Raw genomic sequence first — 19,790 nt, forward strand, 5'->3', positions numbered from 1 at the left:
GATTATAGGTTGGGGAATTTTTTTGAGAGCAGGCTAAGGGATCTAGTTGTATGAAATTTGAAAAAATAAATGTGGACCTCTTACATAAAGGCAGAAAATATATTTACAAGTACCTTACCCCCAAGCTTTGGCTTACAGCACCTAAGCTGGGGTGACATCACAATCCTTCAGGCAAAATCCTAGGAATGCTGAGAACCCAAATCACTTAAGAGGATGCTCCTGCACTTCTGGAGCACCTGCTTGCAAGACCTAAGACTCTTGGCATTCCCAGGTTCTTGCTTGATGGATTGTGATCTCATCCTCACCTAGGTGCATTGAGTAAAGCATAGGAGGCCTGATATACTGTAATAAGCTGACTTTGCCTTTTAGTGCATAGGCAGTTTTAAGTTGTAATTTTTTGCTCCAGAATAAGTATACCATTTTGGAATGATATTGGAAAAACTTTGCATGAAATAATATGCATCAGACTATCTGTGAAATCTTTATAAAACCCTCATAAGACTTAAAACATTTAAAATATATATACAAATTAGAAATATTCTCACTTAAATATATTCAGTATCTACCTGGCAAGGTTTGTTTTTTTCCAGAGAAAAGCCAATACTACATTAGTTAATATATTGCATGTGTTTCTAACCTACATTACACAATTCCTGCTAATAATTGTATACATCATCATCCCTTTATCTCATACTATCTGATACACATTTACTGTTAAATTGCTTAAGTGTTTTGAAAAATTGCTGTTTAAATTATGTTGTGTTCCTTTAATAGAACTATGAAATATGATGTACATGATTAAGTCAGAGAAAGAAACTTCTCATGAAAATGGAGACTAATCCACTGATTAAGTTTATATTTTAGCACTGTTGCAAAGCCCGTGTCTGAAGATATTAATAGCTTTAGTAAACATTCTATAATGAAAAAAGAGTAAAATGTAATTAAAGGGTTAAAGCTAACATATATATGTGTGTATAAATCATATACATGTTTAGGTTAATTGATGTAGTTGTTTGAAAATAAATGTGTGTTGGATGGCTAAGAAATTTGACATTATTTTAAAATTGTATTCAATGTATATTCCTATACAAAGTATCTGGTTACTGTATTTTTTGCAAATGTAAATGTAGTGCTACCCCCATAGGGGCCACTAGTGAATGTGGTTCGTCTCCCACCCTGTAGAGCCCAGCACACAAATCTCCAGTCACACAGAGTCAGTAAGCAGTCCTTGCAACTTTGTTTTTTTTTTTGTTTTATTAGGGGAATAGAACTTAGATGGGGATGGGGTGCATATGGGATGCCCACTTGATTGAAGGAAAGTGGTAGGGACTTAACTATACTGAGCAAAATTATAAACGCAACACTTTTGTGTTTGCCCCTATTTATCATGACCTGAACGTAAAGATCTACAACTTTTTCTATGTATACAAAAGGTCTATTTCTCTCAAATATTGTTCACAAATCTGTCTAAATCTTTGTTAGTGAGCACTTCTCCTTTGCCGAGATAATCCATCCACCTCACAGATCAGATGTGGCATATCAAGATCAAGGTGTTTAACCAGAAACGCGTCGGGTACTTATATACCGATTACTATATACCGGAGAGTATTAATATATTGTCATATTTTTCATGTAAATTGTTGTTTTTTGTTTTTCCCTTCTTTCTGTATGTATCCTTTGTACATTATTTGATGTTTTTTAATCATTAATTATTTTATATGATCGAATATTTTTATATATACTGAATAAAATAGATATTTTTTCCTAATACCTAAATGTGTGCTGCCTTAAAAGTCCCATTGAAGGGGCATCCAGCATCTTCACCTCCTAAGATTGTCTGAGACCAGCCACCCGGACAGCTGCTGCAACAATCAGTTTGCATAATCAAAGAATTTCTGCACAAACTGTCAGAAACTGTCTCAAGGAAGCTCATCTACATGTTGGTAGTCCTCATTGGGGTCTCAACCTGATTGCAGTTTGTCGTCGTAAATGACTTGAGTGGGCAAATGCTCATATTTGATGATGTCTGGCACTTTGGAGAGGTGTTCTCTTCATGGATGAATCCCGGTTTTCACTGTACAGGGCAGGTGGCAGACAGCATGTATGGTGTCGTGTGGGTGAGCGGTTTGCTGATGTCAACGTTGTGAATTGAGATGCTTATGGCGGTGGTGGGGTTGTGGTATGGGCAGGCGTATGCTATGGACAACGAACACAGGTGCATTTCATTGATGGCATTTTTAATGCACAGAGATACCGTGACAAGATCCTGAGGCCCATTTTTGTGCTATTCATCCACGACCATCACCTCGTGGTGCAGTATGATAATGCATGGCCTCATGTTGCAAGGATCTGTACACAGTTCCTAGAAGCTGAAAACATCCCAGTTCTTGCATGGCCAGCATACTCAATGGACATGTCACCCATTGAGCATGTTTGGGATGCTTTGGGCAGGCGTATACAAAGGCATGTTCCACTTCCTGCCAATATCCAGCAATTTCGCACAGCCATTGAAGAGGAATGTACCAACCTTCCACAGGCCACAATCAACAACCTGATCAACTCTATGTGAAGGAGATGTGCTGCACTGCGTGAAGCAAATAGTGGTCACACCAGATACTGACTGATTTTCAGACCCCACCCCCTGAATACAGTAAAACTGCACATTTTAGAGTGGCCTTTTATTGTGGCCAGTCTAATGCACACCTGTCTAATCAGCATCTTGATATGCCACATCTGTGAGGTGGATGGATTATCTTGGCAAAGGACAAGTGCTCACTAACACAGATTTAGACAGATTTGTGAACAATATTTGAGAGAAATAGGCCTTTTGTGCACATAGAAAAAGTTGTAGGTCTTTGCGTCCAGCTCATAATAAATAGGGGAAAACACAAAAGTGTTGCGTTTATAATTTTGCTCCATGTATAAACACTCCAGTATATACAATTGCAGACTATCACTTCCAGGACCAGCTAGCACTGATGTGAGGATCTGACACTGGCTCTATCAGACCCAAAGCAAATGGTCTTTGCAGGCAGGGATGGTGGGCCCATATGGTGTAGCAAAAATGGAAGTCTTTGGTGCTAGCTGTCCTATATGTGGCTATTGCTCCCAGTACCACCTATTCAGGCCCTACCAGACCTCCTGGCTACAGCTTCCTCTTTCCAGTGCCCGTGCCACCACAGTCCTCCTGAAAGGCTCTGCACCCATCCCAGCCTACTCCATCCCAGTCCTCTCAGGCATGCCTCCCAGTTCTCCTGACTGTGTTTCACTCACCAGCCCTCTTGGCTACTCCTGTTCCTCCTGGAGACCTGCCCAGCAGTGTTCTCCCACTGTCCTTTCCTTGCTCCCAGTGCCTCCTGGCCAGGACACCTCTGTGAGTTTTGGGAAGGTCCTGTTCGAACTTGATGCCAGGCCTCAGGTCTCCCCCTGCACGAATTTACCTACACTAAACAAAGATCTCACCTCTAGCAATGCTAAAGGTGAGGGTGGGGCTGCTACATAAATTTTGTTTTATCCATTGGATTTAAAAACGCACTGTACAATCAACATCATGGGCTTTTAGATCCAACAAGAGGCCATCTTGGGCTAATAGATATATATCCCAGAGCATACTTGGGATTGTATTTATAAAGCAGTGATTGTGGCATTCACCAAACATTCACTGCATATGTTTTTAACTACAGTGAATTATTTACCTGCTGTGAATATTTGGTGAATGTTTTCAGCTTTGAAAAGTGGTCTTTGGTTTTCTTTTTTTAGACACAATGCCATGTGCATGGTCTGCATATATGTTGCAGGAATAACAAGCATAGTAAATGATAGTTTTAGCACTATTTAACTTGTTGTTACATTCATTGGAAAAATAGATGACATACAGTAGTTAGGATAGTTATTCACCTCTCTTGGACTTTATCATATTTTGTAGTGTTGCACCTAGAATTAAAATGGATTTAAAAATGTAATTTTTTCATGTGATTTACACAGAATACTCAACATTTTAAGGTGCAAAATACTTTTTAGGCCCCGTTCACATGAGCATACTTAAGCACATGACTATGCAAGGGCCATGTATGCCTACATGGGGATGCACAGGTCTTGCCTGGGCAGCTGCTGTGTCCCAATTGACATGAATGGGACTTCCCACATGGGGATGCACAGAACAGTTGCGCATTTTTAATAAATACATTTTAATCAAATTTTGAGAAATAACAAAAAAAAATAAAAAAATAAAAAGAAATGGACATCCCTGTGCATGCAAACATGAGCACTGCATGGGCGTACGCTTAAGTATGTCTGTGTAAATGAGGCCTTATTGTGTTGTACATTTTTTACCTGGCAGCAGACATTTGTTAGTTGCATACTGTAGTATACTTTCCTCTGATTTGGTACTTAGTAGAGCACCATTTGTTTGCATTTACAGTTGTGAGTTTTTGAGGTACGTCTTTACTACATTTGTACAATTTGTACACCAGGTCCCTAATTTTTTAACCATTCTTCATTCAGCTAATTATGTGACTTCTGACAACATATAGTTGCAGCTGAGCTTATCTAGCATTTCTTCACAACTGCTTTTTACTTTTAATTAAGTAGTATGGATTATTTTGTACACAAAATAACCCCCAAATGCCTCACACTAGAATTTAATTTGAAAGATGCTGTTTTCAGAATGTTCATTAAATTATCTAAATGTTTGATTATGTCCAAGGGGACGATTTGGTTTTGACCAGAGATAGCAAAAAAATTTGAAGGACATGAATGGAAAGTGTTTGTTGAGTCTTATGGGAACAAACAAATTTCTAATTGTTAAATTGGCTCCCATAGGCTCACCTACACAGGTGGTAGCCCTTGCCACCCCAAAAAGGTGATCTATAGTGGATTACCTTCAGAGGGCAGTTTGCTGTAACTTGATATGTTGCTTCCTCACTATCTATTGTAACCCTGAAAAGGTAGAATGACTGCTACACAACTGTGTGTATTGCACATGCACATTGCATGCAGCCCTTCTCACCTCAATGAGTAGTGATCAATGGTGGTATTGCCCGCCAAGTGCAACAGGGGTTTCATTTTCATTTCCTACGAAGCAAAGTATCAAGGTCTCTGCATGCGTACAGCCCTAATCAGTTACAAATCCTTGTTTAGGTGGGCAGTTAGGGGGAAGTTCAACTACCTGTTTTTATCACCTCCTGGCTACACAAAAACAGTGATATAAAATTCCAATGAAAAACATTTATTTTTTTCCCCGATTCTAGGCTGTAGCACTAGGGGGGTTGAAAACGTATACATACACTGTACTTTAATAAGTTGTAATTAAATGTAGTAATTGTGAGCTATTCTCTACAGCAAATCTGCTATGACTTGTTTTGATTATAGTTTTTGCAGAGTTTCAACACATATATTTAGTGCATTTTTTAAGCTCTAGCAAAGTATAAATAACGTTTGAAATAATTTTTGGCATGGTGCCTGGACAAAAAGGTAATGACTTAAGCCATATGTAAAACTTAAAAAAGACAGGGTCAGTATATCTGTCTTCAGTCTTTATACAATAGGTAAATAGGTACTAATCAAATGCTTTGATGATGACACAAGGTATTCCTACGTCTCTTAAGCTGTCGGGCACAGAGAGTCTGACACATCACATGACATCCTCAAAAGGCTGAGTATATTCTTTGAAAAATGTATAGATTAAATAGTACATATCGTATGGTGAGCCCCTTGCCTACTGCACATATTTTATTAAGTACATAGACCAACCAAAGTATGTATCATCCTACTTGGCAGCTTATGTGGGCTTTGTCCAATGTAACCCATTGTGACTTTTGTGATAAATGTACTTGTAGCCAAAAGTATCTTCACTTCACAACTGGGAATGTCATTTACTTTAGAACGTTACTAACAAGTGTCTCTACACTTCTCTACTGTGTCTCTACTGTGTTTCTACACTTCATATTCAGCTGTATTTTTGTTAAACCTGCGATGGTTTGGGTATACAAATGTTTGGAATTTTGCCGCAAGATCATTTTGTCAGTATTGTTATCAATTTGATGGTTTTCTTTGGGTTGTGATACCTTTTTTTATTGTTATAATATTAAGATTGGGTGCAAGCATTAGGTTTATGGGCGTCTTCAGGTTATTACTTAGGTTTGTTTAATACTTTGAGTACACAGTTTATTTTTTTAAGTAAAGAAAACGAAAGCTGGCCATACAAGTTTAGTTTTCTCTCATTCAGCCCATGGGCTTGATTTTCTTATTCATGCTAAACAGGGTGCATGGACGACTGCTCGGTAATGTACTTAGACAGCTGGCATCCATGGCTGTCAGAATAGTTGACCACTGGTTGAAGCTGATTGGCTGGAGTCGCTGTTTGGCCAACTTTGTTTCTGCCCAGCTTCTTTGATTTCTCAATGTAGGTTTTCGAGCTGGGTGCTGTCAACAGAGCCACCCATAGATCCAATTTCAGTCTATTCACAGGAATCTGACAAAGTTTCAACCATATATGGCTAGCCCAGCTTAAAGTGGATCTAAAGACAGAACATGTTTTTACCTTAATGCATTCTCTACATTAAAGTGATTGTAAAGTCTAGTTTTAGTTAAAAATAACAAGCATGTTATACTTACCTGCCCTATGTATTAGTTTTTCACAGAGCAGCCCAGATCCTCTTCTTCTTGGGTCCCTCTTCAGCACTCCTGGCTGCTCCCTCCTGTTGAGTGCTCCCACAGCAAGCAGCTTTGTATGGGGGCACTCGAGCCGAACTGCAACTCCCTGTGTCCATTCAGACACGGAGCCTCAACCTGGGCCCACGCCCGTCCTCTCCTAATTGGCTGACTGACTTTGATTGACATCAGCCTGAGCCAATGGCGCTGCGCTGCTGTCTCAGTCATTGAGGAGGGAAGTCCCAGGCAGCCGAGACACTCCTGCACCATTGCTGGACCTAGAGGGACCTCAGGTAAGTATTAGGGGGGCTGAGGGGGGCTGCTGCACACAGAAGGCTTTTAATCTTAATGTATAAAAAACCTTCTGACTTTACAATCGCTTTAAGGTAAAAAATTATCCAATGGAAATATCTCCCCCTCACAACCCCACCCATCCCCCATACTTACCTGAACCCTATCTCAATCCAGCGCCAGGCCCATATGGTCTCTCTCTCGCTCTCTCCTCACAGGACAGCGAGGCAGCAGAGAGAGCCATTGACTCCTGCTTCTGTCTATCAAATCCTGTGAGCTGAGAGAGGAAGTGGGGCAGGGCCGAGACAGGCTGTGTGTGTCTATAGACAAACACCGCCCAGCTTGGGAGTGAGCCCACAGGTGCACCCCTATAGAATGCAGATTCCTGTGGTGGCAGACAGAGAATAGGAGGAGCCAAGAGCGCTGGCAGGGGACCCCAGAAAAGTAGATTCAGGGCCGCTCTGTGCAATTCCATACCACAGAGCAGATAAGTATAACATATTTATTTTTATTTATTTTTAAACTGAGCCTTTACAAATGCTTTAATAACAGCAACTTCCCTTGGGCACTTTCCCCTGCATATTTACTGCTCCGCATGCACACATCACATGCTAATAGGATTAATATGTAGTTAATAGGGGGAAAATTGAGGCATACCCAGGACGTATCACGATGGAATCAAGCTTCATCTCTAGCACTTACGTTTACTTGCCCAGATTTCTCAATGTTTCCTGCCGAAACAGCAGAAGTATTGAAAAGAAAATATGTTGAAAATGTGCCCCAGATATGGCACCATCAAAGCATGCTGGTATGTCAGAAGGGAGAAGTGCATATAATTATGATAGAAAACAGAACATGTCAACTGTCAAGATGGATGCCAGCTTCAGTCAGAACACTCCGGGGGTTGATTTACTAAAGGCAAATAAGCTGTTCATGTTTCAAATGAAGATGCACTTTTCAAGGAAATTTTCCCCAGAGCTAATTAAATGCAGTAAAACTCCACTTTGCGGGGGTGTGGCCTGGAGAGAGATGGAGTAAGACGTGGATAGCGTGAGCTCCTCTTGCTGTTTCTCCTACCTAACATCCTGAACACCAATCCAGACGCTTACCTATCCATAAAGCCTTCTCCAGGTACAGGGAACAGGGGACAACATGTCGCCCCGGAAAGGTTACAGAAATGGTATGGCACCGACACATGTCCGGACGAGGAACGCCATACAGCAGACACTGCTAAAGTGCTGGATGTTATAGCCACACTCCAGGGCAGAGATAGATATATCTCTTCTCTACCAAGACCTATCAAAATTAAAGACAGAGTTATGGAGACTGAAACTGGAATTGGCCTGGCGGAAGATATCCTACACCCCCTGCAGCATGCTATGGAGGATATGCAGAGACAAATTCAACAGCTCCACTCACACCAAGATGACATAGAGAACAGAATACGCTGATGCAATCTACGGTTCATAGGGTTGCCTGAACGAACGGAAGGTTTAAGCTTAAGATTAAATTCATGACATGGAACGTGCGGGGTGCGTGATAAGATTAAGCGCACCGCAACCCTCACGTTCCTGAAAGCACAGAAGGCAAATGTCATGGCATTGATGGAGATCAACGTCACAGGACATTTGCAGTCCACCTTGAAATGGCCCTGGATTGGATGGGCCTATCATAGTACCTATACGAACCTGTCCAGGGGGGTCTCTACTTTAGTGACCAAATCAACCCCATTTGAATTAATGTCAATGGTGTCGGGCCAGGGCAGGTATTTGTTTCTACATGCGACTATTGGGGGATTTCCATTGTTAATAATTGCTTGTTATATCCCCCCCCCCATACAGCTCGGAGGTTGTCACAGCTGGCCTGACATTTATGGCTCAGCACCCGATGGTCCCCACTCTGTGGATGGGGGACTTTAATATCACCATGAACCACTTCCTAGATTGCCCGGTGCAGCCTGGAAATCAGGTCAATGAGTCACAACAAACTAGGTTGAGCCGCACACTGACTGAGTTTGCTTTGGTGGATGTGTGGCGTCATCAGCACCCTATCATCATATACATGTCATTCTACTAGCCATGATAAAATGTCTAGAATAGACTATATATTAGTCTCCAAAACACTCCTACCTAAAATTACAGGGTCGGGTTTTGCACCTAGAGCCTTGTCAGATCACTCCCCATGCTGGTTGTTGGCATCGCTTTTGATGGCAGCCCCTAGACAAGTGCGGAGGCTTAACCCATACTGGTTATCAGTATTAACAGAAAATGAAACTATAGAGGGGGAACTGCAGTTCTTTTTTGCTGAGGGCCAAATCTCCTTTTCATTCAACTCAACCTGGGACTCATTTAAATTACACGCACCTAGGGTTGTAGACACGAGAATAAACAGACATCTAAAGTGATAGTTGCACTATCAGCGAACAAACTGAAAGAGCTAGAGGAGTAATATCATATACATCCCTCCCCTGAAAACCTCAATAGAGTCAAACTGCAGGCCCGTACGGTCAGACAACTATATATGGAAAAAGCTAGACAAAGTTTGCTCTTTTGTAAAATGAGGGTATATGAACACGGGGAGAGAGCAGGGAAACTGCTGGCATATCTGGCCCATCTTGATGATAAACCATCAGTCTCACTAGCTAACTAGCTAAACCTGACGGGACAACTCGTCCTGACCCCCCGTTCCCCCCCCCCCGGTCGCAGATAAATTTCACAATTTCTATAGCAACCTGTACAGGTCGCAAAGTAATCACACTCCACAGGAAATTCAAACTTACCTGCATACACTACAATTCCCACACCTGAACCCTGAACAAACCAAAATGCTAGAAGCCCCTATAACTATTGAGGATATCTCTATAGTACTCCCCCAACTAGCCAAATCTAAAGCACCAGGATTAGATGGCCTACCCCTGGAATTTGACACTATGTACTCAGAAACGCTTAACCCCAAACTTAAGACCCTGTATCACTTCTTATTGGAATTGGGAATGCTTCCTTCCTCCATGCAGGAATCTCAAATTATAGTTCTCCCCAAACCAGGCAAAGACCCTCATTAACCAGAATCAAATCGTCCTATCTCCCTACTGCCGGTGGACATAAAAATACTGGCTAAAATCCTTGCCTCTCGTTTAAACACAGTAATACTTTCCCTAATACACACAGATGAAACTGGATTTATGCCAGGGAAGAACACCACAATGAATATCAGAAGATTGTTCATGAACATTCAAGCCCAACACAATAACTCTGGCACTAGGGTAGTGGTGGCTCTAGATACAGCCAAGACCTTCGGTTCTGTCAAATGGCTGTATCTGTGGGAATGCTTACACTGCTATGGGTTTGGACCAAACTTTATTAAGTGGGTACAGCTCTTATACCAGACACCCAAAATGCGGATATTCGTAAATGGCTGGCTATCAGACCAAATTTTCCTTAAAAGGGGCACAAGGCAGGGATGTCCCCTATCACCACTACTTTATGCCCATGCAGCAGAACCATTAGCTATAAGAGCAGACCCGAATATAACAGGCCTCCGAGGAGGCGACACCTGGAAAAAAATAGGCCTTTATGCAGACGATACAATACTCTATCTAGCAGATCAGGGACCATCATTACAAGCTGCATTGGCTATAATTGAAAAGATAGGGGGGTATACAGGACTACGCATCAGTTGGGACAAGTCCCAATATCTTCCCTTGGATCAATTCCCCCCACCCCCCCGTTTATCCCAAACTACCCTTAACTAGAGTATCAGCGATCAATTTCTTGGGAGTGATGGTTACAAGGAATCTTAGGGATTACATTCCTCTTAACGTGGAACCCTTGGGACGAATACATTTAATCAAAATGATTAAAATCTTTGCCTAAAATCTTATACATGGTTTGGCACAGCCCCCCCCCCCATACATTCCCCTAAAAATCTTTAAACAGATGGAAGCTATCCTTAACTCCTTTGTGTGGGGACACAGTACACACAAGTTAGCCTGGCATGTTCCCAGATATACAAGACTATTATTTGGCCTCGGAGCTTTCACACCTGTACTATTTTAATACAATAGAGACCCAGCTTTCTAGGTCTCTGATCTGTGATAAGCCAGGTCACCCAATAAAGATCCCCATCCAAACTATCTTCCAAGGGGGACAAAAAAGTAACAGATCCCCTCGATATAATGTGGGGATGCTCTCACATCATCAGGGGGTATGGGAAATCACATGAAAAAACAGACTCAGATCCACTCTCACACCCCACTATGGTTTAATAGTCATATGCCTGAACTATGTACTCTTCCAGACCCGCACTGTGGGCTTCGTATGGTATGCTATACTTGTCCCAAGTCATGTCAGAGTCTGGACCTAAGACCTTTCAAATGCTCAAGGAATAATTCTTGCTCCTGAACCACATACTGTTTAGATACCTACAACTTAGGCATGCAGTGCGGACACAGTTTATAAATCTTGCTATCACACTAGATATTCCCCCTGTCCTAAACATTATTCTGGGGACAGACCCTTCTAAACTCATATCTAATATATATTATTTGCTCAGACTGTAAAAAGTAGACGCAGTCATCCAGACAGCTAAAATCACATGGGAACAAGACGTGGGTCCCATAGGTGACTCAGACTGGGAGGAAATACTGGAAGGGGTCAAGCCTGCATCCCCTAAATTCTCAGGCAGACTGACATAACTGTACATTTTACACTGTTGATACTTAACACCACTGAGACTAGCCAAGTTTCAACCCACACAAGTCCAATGTGCCCCTTGTGTACATTGGCCCTTGGCTCATTTTACCATCTAATATGGAATTGCTCAAACATACAAACCTACTGGATACAAGTAGTTCGCTTCCTCCATGATAATATGGGCTCACCAGTGGTCCTTGACCCAAAGCTCTGTCTGCTGGGCTTATTGCCTGATGCATAAGCTGATAAATACCAAGCTATATTTATGTATGAAACGTTATGCATAGCACAAAAAGTTGTGGCCAGGACGTGGATGCAGGTGCTACCCCCTACAAACCAGAGCAGGAAAAAGGAAATTAACGACACCATTCCATTTTGAAAACTGATCTATACCCATAGAGGCTGTACACAAAAATATTCCTGAGTATGGGATATATGGCTGGAGGATGGTGAGACCTGTACCTAACTGACCCCCACCTAGGTGTGGGGAAAAGATAATGATACTAATATTGAAAAGATGCTATACCTGTTACAAACTTTGTATGATATAGTAAACTTATGTTGACTGTACCTATGTTTACCTTGTTTGCATCTCAATAAAGTTGTTTTTTCCAATGAAAAAAAAACTCTACTTTGCAAAGAATACCCATCACACATAAGGAAAATACAGAGCGCCATGTGAGCTCGCACATGTGCAATGGGGAGCCAGCTGTGGTTCCTTATGTAGTGAGTGTCTTGTTTCTTCCGTGACCCCACCAAGAAAGCCACCACCAGGCTTTCCAGCCTGAAAGAGGGAGAGAGCTGCCTGTCACGTCTGCATGGTTTTTTTCACCCCCCTCCTTCTCCCTGTTTCACTGACTCACTGAATATATTCTAATGTGAGCTGACTCACACAGAGCTGTTCACTTTGCAGCCTCCCCTGTGTCCCTATTGGCAGAAAGAAGAAAGACAACGAAAGAAGCAGTTACAGGTGCCAATCAGAGGGACTTTATCAATCTGAAGGAAGCAGCTGCAAAGGACTCTGGAGTATGAAGTTCCAGCACGGTATGGCCCATAGCCTTGTATTATGGCAGAAATTACCAAGACCAGCATTCTCTGTGGGAGGAAAGTAAAAGACTCCATTTTAATTCCTGGATAGATCTCAGTCACCATGAGGCAGTGAAAGAGATCAGACGTGAAGGAGAGGTGCTGTCTCTCAGATGATCTCCCCACACAATTCAGGCCTCCACCGCCAGATGGGACATCCAGCCTGAGAGAGCATTCCAGGTGCATATCGAGTCGCACCTGCACCGACGGTGAAGCAATTCAGTGTGAGGTGACAAGTCGGGTCACCAGGAAAGCCTGCTGTTTCAGGACATTCATTTGGCTCTGGACCACAGGATTTGGTGAGAGGGCATTTTGCCCATCTACAGGGAACAGAGACACTGCACCATAGGAGAAGTATGAACACTGTATTTAGACATTGTTGCTGGTAGTCGTCTTGAGGACACATGTAGTGCCACAGGGATAAGGGATAAGGCTATCCATTTCTGGGACAATGTATACAGACAACATTGTCCTCTCACCTTGCTGAGGAGAATCCTGCCTGTTTCACTTGATAAGCTGGGCCAGTTGTGTTGTTTTGGCCCGCTATACAGGAGTTTAAGTGCACCAACAAAAGTGTCTAGCTAAAGACACCAAATCGTATCTTTTCTTCAAAAAGAATGAAGCTACTAGTGCCAAATGGATCCGCACATACATATTCAGGGCTCTGTATATGCATTGGGTGTGTGGCACACTTTATATAAGAAGTCAAGCCATTACCTGTTGACTTGTATAGAGTGTTTAAAGTTGGGCCTGTGGTGTCAGGGAGCAGGAGAGAGAGGCCAGACACAAATGGAGTCATTCCTCTGCTCTCCTCCTACCTGGACTCATAGAGCTAACCTGGGTAAAGGTAACTAATCCAATTTATATGTCATATTGTGCTTTATTTACCATTTAAGTGTGCTACTGCTCTTGGGGACATTCTCAGGGTTTGAATCCCCTGAAAGCAGCTTGAATATAGGACTGAAAGCTATATTGCTCTTAAATCTCGGTTATTGCTCTTAGTTGGTTACTTGAAAATATATAGTTACTGTCTGTCATTCTTTCACAGAAATATGGCAGTAAAGACAATTTCTGTTTTTTATCACGTGTGTGTTTCTCATTGGTTATTGCACTTACACTATTGTCAGGTGTGCCAGAGGGGGCTGAGGCTGTTTTTAGGGTTGAGAGGCAGAGTAACAAACTGAAAAAACAGCTCCTTTGGGGTATCACTACACTGATGAAACAATAGCTAGCTCTCATTTCCAGGATAGCGATCCCAAGGGACTGCGGACAAGAAGAACAAGCTACCACAACGCTGGTACTGGTAAGTATCTGATTTTTAAAAGTTAGCAGCTACAATATTTAAAAAAAAAAAAAAAACCTGAAGCACATTTTTCAGGATGCCCTTGGCAGAGCATCCCATGTGTTTAGTATGTCCCTGGCAGTGCAGGTAGCTCTCTGAATATCTGAACAGTGACTGTAAAGGATTGGCTGCAGTAATTTTTCAGCCAGCATTTTCCTCTGGGCTCCTTCCTTTATTCAAAATTAGTCAAGCCAGGTGGTGGCGACATGACCACCCATGGCTCAAATTCCTGCCAATTCTGCATGAATCAGCCAAAATTTAAGATATGTATGGTCAGCTTTAGGGAAATCAAGTAATACACACTTACGCTGACTAGCTTACACAAACCTCTTGGCTGAGATAAATGTAGTCAGTGAACACACAGAGATAAAACTGTTACAATGATAATAAAATTTACAGCAATGTTCTTTTGTTAGAAAATAGAATTGTTGGTAGGACAACAAACAAGCTATCCATAAATATCCCAACACAGTAATGACTTCAGTATGTTGTCTTAGCGTGAATTATGTGCTGCATCTTAAGTTTAGCTCCCTGGAAATTCTGATCCTATAAAGTAACGTTATATTCAAATAACAGAGTAAGCCTTTAAAACAAAATCTCTATAAGATTTGGGTCTCACATTCAACAAACTTTCCACTTCGATTTGATTTCTCCATTTGTTTTTGAGTGTTTATTTTCAAAGCGATAAGATAGTGTAGCGCTATCCCCACAAGAGCCGCTAGTAGGTTTGGGTCATTTTCACCTCACCTTCACAGACACCACCAGAATACCTCATCCGGGAACAACCAACAGATGCACAAAAATGATATGCATCACCTTTTAGAAGATAAGTATACTATATTGGCAGAATAATAACACAAAATATAACAAAGCAGATTACAAAGCAGATTAGTACATGAAAGTCAATACACATGAACACAGTAATAGCACAATAAACTCCTCAATGGTACTTCTAAGGTCAATTCCTCTGCTTATACTGAAAAATAAGGAGTGTAAACAGTAGCTCTCTGTATGAGATTTTATACCTCAATTGACCGATGGGAATTACAAAGATGTGGTGCAGACTATGTCACTTGTGAGCTGTCAAGCAAAGAGGCTAAGCTTAGGCCTTTGCACTTAAGCTTTATAATAGAACGCAGTTCTTCCCTCAAGGTAGAGCGACACAGGCAAATCTTTATGATGAACTTCTGCCGGCTATGGTGGGGCCCTTTAAAACCATTGGTGCGCAAGTTGATGAGGATGAGTCCGAGGGTTTTGTTCAACAGCAGTATATTATACAGGTTGGGCTCAGCAGATATGTATATACAATAAGGCTGTAGCATAACAAAATGTGGAACTGTGAATACATTTCGGATGCGCTGTATATATATAAATATATATATATATATATATATATATATATATATATATATATATATATATATATATATAATGTATGTATTCCTCTGTGGTGACAAGTGCAAGAGTTGGTCAAGCCCAAAGGTAGTAGTTGGGGTTTAAGAGATTAGGATGGCTGTCAGATGGGAATAAAAAAAAGGTCAGCACTCCCAATGGACTTATAACCTAAGTATAACCCAGCTGACCGTGAAGTAGCTATGAATGCAGCAACAGTTATAATAAGTACAGCATCAATTGGTAGGAATAGTTAGGTCTGGGCTGGGAGGGTCAGCAGGTTGTTATAACCGAATGATGTGTCAGAGACACTCTCACTGGATTCCTTTCTTGAAATCCTCTGGTAGCGATAGGTACACAGTGGGGTGGGGAGCCCCCATATCCAAAGGTGCAGGGAAAGCATCAGCAGATGCAATGGCATATATTGCAGCAATTCTGGATGCAGGTGTCACAGATGTGGCTGCAGTCATTTTCTGGTTCAGCCTCCAGGTTCTAGTATCCAGTGGATCCAGCACAGCAGCCTGCTCTCTTGGTACAACACAGCTTGGCACAGCACAGTTCTCTCTCCCTAGTCCATTTTGGTTGACTCATTTCCCCCAACTGCCCTGGCTTTTTCCCAGGCTTTCACTTATATATGACCCCTCCTCGGGTATGCCCAATAAGCTTTGTTTTGTACAACTTTACCATTTGAAATCCAATGAAAAAAATTACAAAAAATAATAATAATAATACTATATGAACCCTCTTGCTCCCAGGTGACTATGGGCTTTTTAGTTGCAGTCTAGGGATGGTTATAGTTGAGATCCTCCTCCGAGACTACATCTCCCAGGCAACTCCTGTGTTAAGTTAGTCCTAGCACGGTAAGGCATAACTGGCATCACCATCTTGTGGACAAAGAAAGTTCTGCAATCGGTAACACCCCAATGTTACAGCAGTATGGCAGATATTAACACAATTTACAATATATGGGTTACAGTTAGAAATATTTCTTTCTTCATGTATATAGTTTATATATAGAGAGAGATTTGATAGCTAGAAAGAGAAGAAAAACGTGAATAAGTAAATAAAGTTTTAAGTAGCCTAGATATAAAGGCTCATTAATCCGATATTTGATTAGGCTGTTTACAATTGTAAGAAATTATGATTATTAGTATTATACAGGATTTATATATCGGCAATAGTTTGCACAGCGCTTACAATATAAAGGGAGACAATACAGCAACAATACAATTCAATACAAGTGGGTTAGGAGGGCTCTGCTCATTGGAGCTTCTTTTGCCTGTACACCCTCCCCAATAATACCTGTTTCAAGTGTATTTAAACCCTAACAATGAACTTCTCCTTTTTGCTATCTTTTGGTCTGTTAATGCCGGAGTCCCTTGTTTTTTTTTTTTTAAAAGCCAGCAGCTACAAATACTGCAGCTGCTGACTTTTAAAATAATTACACTTACCGCCCAGCGCGCCCGCGATGTCGGCACCCGAAGCCGATCTCTCGATCGTCTCTCGGGTGCTGCCGCCGCCATCTTGGGTATGGGAATCAGGAAGTGGAGCCTTGCGGCTTCATTTCCCGGTTCCCTACTGCACATGCACAAGTCGCACTGCGCAATAAGGATGGTCCCCGCTGTCTCTGGGATTCGTGTGTTTCCCAGCAGACAGCGGGGGACCTTCGGAAAGGGGCGTAGATTCTGTGGAAAGGGGCGTACTTTCTGCAGATATCTATGCCGGAAGTGGGTGCAGATACCTGTACTGTACAGGTATCTGCACCCCCCTCCCCCCTGAAAGGTGCCAATTGTGGCGCCGGAGGGGGGGAGGGTTCCAATGAGCGGAAGCTCCACTTTAGGGTGGACCTCCGCTTTAAATACTCAATTCAAAGTATTTTGCTATATGTGTTAAAAATTTGTGAAAATCATTCTCTATTGATCATGTCAGAAATTCAGGAATACTCCATATTCCCATTGCACGCATTCCTGGATAAAGCTCTGTAAGATTTGGGTGCTGCAACAACCACAAGAAGGAGACTGGATCAGAAAGTCACTTGCCCGACGAAGGGGTTCTGTGTGAGCCCGAAACGTTGCACTACCTGTTCTGTGATGTGATCATGCTTCAATAAAAAATAGTTTGGACGCTACTTGATGATCCGTGGTGCACTGGCAAATATCCTCTTTAAGAAATTCAGGAATGTCCTGTTTCCAATGTGTACTTTCTTTGTTATCTTAAGGAGTCTGACTAGCCCTTACAGTTGTCATCTCCTTGTTATGGAGAATATGAGAGGTGGAGGGTTTGAGTAGTTTAGCAAAAGAACACTGGGCAGAACTGACACCACACAGTTTGCAAAATGTTTGTGTGCTAGCGTCAAGGATTTGTACGAAGTATATCCCCTTCCCCATAGGCTCAAACATGTAAGATTGCATGATGCAAATTTATATATTTTGAAAACTATCCTTTATTACAGAAATTATTTAGGGGGTGACTGTACAGCTGAATTTTGTCTACTGTACTGACTTCTTGGACAATAGTTAGACTGATGATAATTTCATAAAGTAACTTGGAAATAAATTGTTTGAAAGCTAGAGTCTAAAAAACAGAAGTATGAAAAATATTTTAGAGATGAAGGATCTTGATTTCTTTCTTGCTTTTTTTCAGAATTAGTCACGTAAAAAAGGTATATAAAAATCTATATGAAAAACATATAAAAATAAATTAGAAAAATATTTAGTTTGTTCCTGAGAAAGTAGGGAAAATTCATAAGTTGTAATTATTTTTATTTTATATAAAATAAAAGAGGAAGTTTCAAAAACAGCAATGTGAAAACACTATCATGACATCTACAAGAACATTAGGGATGGCACGCAATATGTATCCAGGGAATGGAACTGAGAATTTCTTATATTTTTATATTGCTGTTCAAGGTCAATAAGGTCATTTTCTTTGTAAATAATATAATATGTCCCTATCACAAAGAACATTCCTTAACACATTTCCCAAAATTGTCAACTATGCAATGACAAACCCTGCAAGACTAAATGATAAATAATGCATTTCACAGAAAACGTATTTCAGAGAGTGGTTAGTACATGGGTTTTCCCCAAAAGTAAACAATAAGTGCAGTTATTCAATAATAATAATGTTTCTTACTGCCGGTACAAAACTGTGATAATTAATCACAACATCCCATACTAAAAACAAAATGAGAAATATATGATACTCATTAATATGTTTAGGCAGATGACACAGATATGCCATGATGCGGCAAACTGAATGCCAGTGCATCACTTATTCAAGATGAAGATCATGTTGTCATAGCTTAAACACTTCCCATTAGGCTTGCATAGGATGGAAAAAGAACTTTCCAGTCTCACTGGCTTTGGCTGGCATTTACTATATTCTTTAGAGTCTAGTGTTATCAGAACTCTGTGCTCCTAACACCTAAAGGGATTGTGGACCTATTTACACTTGTTACCTAGATTTTTTGTGCCCATATCTACCTGGCCTGTAGGGTTTCTTGTACCATATGGCACTGATGTCTAGGGCTTTTTGTGCCCATGCCCCCATCCCTTACTCCCAGTATCTAATAATGCTCACCAGTATTGAGTAGCTTTTAATAAATGTGTATATATTACAAATGCATCTATACATTTACTCAATATTTGGTGTGACCATCCTTTGCCTTTAAAACAATGCTCCTAGGTATACTTGCACACAATTTTTTAAGGGGCTCAGCAGGTAAATTGTTTCAAACAAATAGGGGAACTAACCACAGTTCTTCTGTTAATTTAGGCTGTCTCAGTTTATTCTGTCTCTTCATTTGATTTCCGAATTAATGATGTTGAGATCAGGGCGCTATGGAGCCATACTGTCCTGAACCTCCACTATGCATCTCTTTTGCCTGTAGACAATCATCCTTGTATTGCTCTCCAGGCCTTTAGAGAAAAAAATGCCTTCTGTTGCAGGCAAATGTTACACAATCGTACTTACTGTAGTTCAGAACACCTGCTGTGAATTTGTGCACACAGGTTCTTGAATGCTCATGTATAGGCAAGTCACTTGGCCTTGTTTCCATGTTAAGAGTTATGGCTTTTTAGGCACTAGTTTTTGATAAGTCTGAGCTGATGGCACCACATTTTCTGATTGTGTATTTTTCATCTGCTATGCAAAGTGGCCGACCACTGTGTTTTCAGTCACTGCCTGCTTCTGAAAACACTTATCTCCCTTGAAATTTCTGCAAGAGTTTCACACAATCATGATTGCTTTAAGCTCCCTACTGAGTGAAATGTGTTAGGCAAACCATACATGATTCATTTTCTTTCATCCAACCAGCAGACTGAACAAAAGAAAAT

The sequence above is a fragment of the Lithobates pipiens genome, unplaced genomic scaffold (genome assembly GCF_037356315.1).
Source record: "Lithobates pipiens isolate NorthernLeopardFrog02 unplaced genomic scaffold, aLitPip1_a1.2 Scaffold_16, whole genome shotgun sequence".
NCBI classification, from domain to species: domain Eukaryota; kingdom Metazoa; phylum Chordata; class Amphibia; order Anura; family Ranidae; genus Lithobates; species Lithobates pipiens.